Here is a 3,842-nt window from a genome sequence, read left to right as displayed (position 1 = left end):
TTCCCTTTGTGTTCGTCATTTTGGTTAATTACTGGAAGATGGTGGTTCCAGCCAAAAGGCTATACTTTTGTTTTTGAAACAACCATTTAAAACCTCTGAAATCAGGATGCAGTCTACATGTAAAGTCTTAGATTTGATGAACTATGTTAGTTTGGATTCTGTGCTTCTTTGGCGATGCTTATTGGAGCTTTTCGCTCAGGGTACAGAGCTGCATGTTGCCTTGAACTTCACCTTTCTGTCTCCTACCCCTTCTTTGGGTTATTGAGTTTCTGCTACATTTAAGGAAGGGACAAGGGTAAAATAAAGTTCCTTAGCAACCTGCTCTAGAGAAACTACTTGTGCGTACATAGGACAGTTAGCATGAGGTGTTTTGTTCTTTGTTGACTCACCCAGCCAGGTGATTGCTTTGGAAGACCAGGCACCATGTGAGTCATTCAGTGTCCCCATGGACCCAATTGGGAAATAACCAGTCAAAGGTCAGTGGCAGGGTTAGAGATCCAGGCTGAAATTCCTTTCTGGCAGAGAGTAAGAGAGCTTTCACAGTGTTTGCAACACAGTTTATCCTCCCTTCCTCTAAGCACCATATACTCTGATTTGGCCTGTCCTGAAGTCTGCTGACCTCACTAGGGTGGTCTGTCCCTGCATTCTGATATCCTGTCTCATTGGACAACTCGTCGTCAAAATAGCCCTCACTGACGCATTCTGACTTCCACTGGTTCCATTCCCTTCCTCGGTTCCCTTACTTCCTCTTCCATGTCTCTCCCATTGTCTCTCTCTGGTTCTGTGAATCAGGTTGATGTGCCAAACCATAGCCTTCTACTCCTACTTTCCAAGCAAACTTCTTGACTGGCCTTGTCTCATTGGCCTTCTCTTCTTGGTCATCTTTCCTAAATTGGATTTTTTTGAGCACTAATATTTATAGCTCCATTTGGAAGCCAAATTTGACAATTGATCATTTTATTCTAGCTATTCTCTAGCTTCATGCTCCCAATACCTCTCTGTTCAAGCCATACTTAGCTTCACGTCAGGAATGGCCACTTCAAGGGACAGAATTTTTTTACATACCCTAAGCAGCTTGAGACTCATGATAAAAACAGCAATAACAAAAACAATTGCAACTAAAGCAGAGGCAGTATTTATTGAGTACTTTCTGTGCTCAGAATTTTACAAGTATAGGTCCATTGAATCCGTGCAATCAACTTGTGAGGACCAGGTCCACCTTGTTACCCTGCTGTGACTAAACTGTCAGGGGAAAGGGATATTAGGAGTCATTCATTCTTTCCAATGACATTCTGGTGAAGACCTCCATTTCTCCAGTAAGACCGAGTCTGGGCCCCAGAGTCTGAGCAGGAACAGAGGCCTTATGAAAAACTGGAGATAAAGGCCAAAACTCCTCCCACATGTTCTAGAGGGAGGGCTGGCCTCAGAGCAGCAGCTCTTTGAATCAGCATGGGCCCAGGGCAGAGACTTGTGATGAGTCAGTCACTTTCAACCACTGTATTCTGGGGAACTTGCCCTGATGGCAGGACTTGGTTGGGGCGACCCTGGATGGGTGAGTGGGGGAGATCATTGGTTCTCACGAAATTAGCCTGTGAGTCATTGAAAAAGGAATAAGGGGAACTGGGTAACCATGACTGTCCAGGGACGATGTCCTGAAGAACAGATCCCTGCAGATCATCTCATTTTCTGGGGTCAGGGACTGCCTGTTCACTGGCCAACGCCTGCTGTTATTTATTTTGCATCTGGCATGGCTTCTATGTGGCTACAAGTCAAGGATTTTTAGAGACATGTTATTTTTGAAAATGAATGGATGGATACATGGATAGACTGGGAAACCTTTTCAAAAATAAATTGACAGTGCCCACATCTCCCATGGTCCTCTTTTCTCTTCTACCTCTTCCCCTGCAGTCTCCTTGCACTTCACCTCTTTGTAGTGAAAAGTGATGGGATTTATGTCCAGAATTTACCACCCTCCCTGGGTGCCAGTTCCCAAGGAAACTTCAAAGAGAGAGAGAGAGAGAGAGAGCGAGCACGAGCGAGCTATCTAACATAGTTCAGGCTATACTTCTCCCAGAGCTCTTCTGAATGGGCAGTAAAGAGGGGCTCTGTCTACCTTTGCCTGGAGAGAGAGCAACTGTAAGGCTAAGAGATGGTTTGACAGCCCTGGTGAGGAGATGCCTTGGGTTGTATAGTTGATTTTGAATGTTCAAGTGTTCCAAATTTGGAAACTTCGGGAAAACAGACTCCCTTTCTGTAATGCATGGGTGAGGGCTCTCCCACCTCAGAGGTGACCTTGATGCTTTAGTGTCAGGCCTGTCACCAATGCCATAATTCCTCCTCCACTGTTCTCACACTTGCATGCTAAAGCTGTAGTCAAGTCAGAGGGCAGAGCCCTACAGGTTATTCATGGGCATTTAGTGGCATCAGACTTACAGAATTTTAGAGCTGGGAAACGTCTTTGAAGCTAGATAGACTCTAGGCTCTGAGGAAACCTGGGGCTTCCACAATCTAGTGTTTTTAAGAAAATAAGGAAACTTTAAATTGTCTGAGGAACTGTTGTAATCTATTTGCATGTTTTATTTGATTAATTATTACTTAAAAATATTTCTTCTATGAGAAGGAGAGAGACAGAGAGCAAGAGAGCAAGAGAGAGACTCTCAACAGGGTCTGCAATCCCCCCTCCCCCCTCCTCCCTCCCCCCAGCCTCAGCAGGCCCAGATCCCACATGTGGATGGCATGCTTAGGGAGGGTGCGAACCCAGGAACTTTCCTGTGTGGGTTTAGCTGCCCACTGTCAACACCTGGCCCCTACATGTTCTATATTGGAAATCTATACATAGTTCTGAGAAGTGAATTCAGTTTCTTTAAAAACAAAACAAAATCTGATCTGGTCCAGTACCTCTCAATGGATTCCAGTACATATTTACTGATCATCTCTTTTGAACAAGAATCGGACCTGGGCTGGACAGGGCAGAGCAGACCTCAAGGTACTTAAAATCTGTTAGGTAGCAGTTTCAAGGCAGATACAGACATAATTATAATATGGTAGGAGTACGAGAATTGAAGAAACTGATACTGAGAGGAGTTAAATGATTCATTCAAGGTCACGCTACTAGCAGTGACTCAGTGAGGATCACAGCCTACTGACTGTGTGTACCTTTCCTGTTAGTCCCCTCTACCCCCTAGGGAGGCCCTGAAACAGATACTGTTAAAATGTAAATTTTTTTGTTTTTTGAGTTTCTCGCCATAGGGTGTGTGTGCTTGCCAGAGACAGAGAGAGCGAAAGTGAGAAATCCCCCAGGGAGGATGGCCACTCTGCAGTCCTGTCTCTTCCATTCTCCTCTTGAGGTTTTGGGCATGCACACACATGCACCTGGTGCGATTTTTTAAGCTGCTGGGTCCAGGACTCTAACCATGGTAGGCCATGTGAGAATCCAGTGCCTTAACCACTACACCATCTACTGGCCCCAAAGCTTAATTTTTAAAGAGTTGAAAATATAATTCCCATATAAATACAAAATGAACACATATTTAAAAAAAAGTTTAACTTAATTTCTGAGGGAGCTACTAAGATGTCAGGACTATTTCAAAAGTGAATACAAAGAAGGGGAGATTTATAGTGGGTCATTGGGAAAATAGCCAATGGTCAGGATGATTTCTCTAAATATAGATTTGCTGATTTTACCAGCTGGGAGCAAAGGGGTCCATTTAGAAAATTAGATAAAGGGACTGTCAGTATTACTGGGTCATATGGAAGAATGGTTCTTTCTCATTCAGCTCCTTGTATTGGGAAAACATTTCCTTGGGGGCACTACAGGTAGAGGGATTTACCTGGCTGAGGCA

This window comes from Tupaia chinensis, unplaced genomic scaffold (assembly GCF_000334495.1).
Source record: "Tupaia chinensis unplaced genomic scaffold, TupChi_1.0 Scaffold000624_1, whole genome shotgun sequence".
Lineage (NCBI taxonomy): Eukaryota > Metazoa > Chordata > Mammalia > Scandentia > Tupaiidae > Tupaia > Tupaia belangeri.
The sequence above is the reverse complement of the archived record's forward strand: the minus strand, read 5'-3'. Positions refer to the sequence as shown.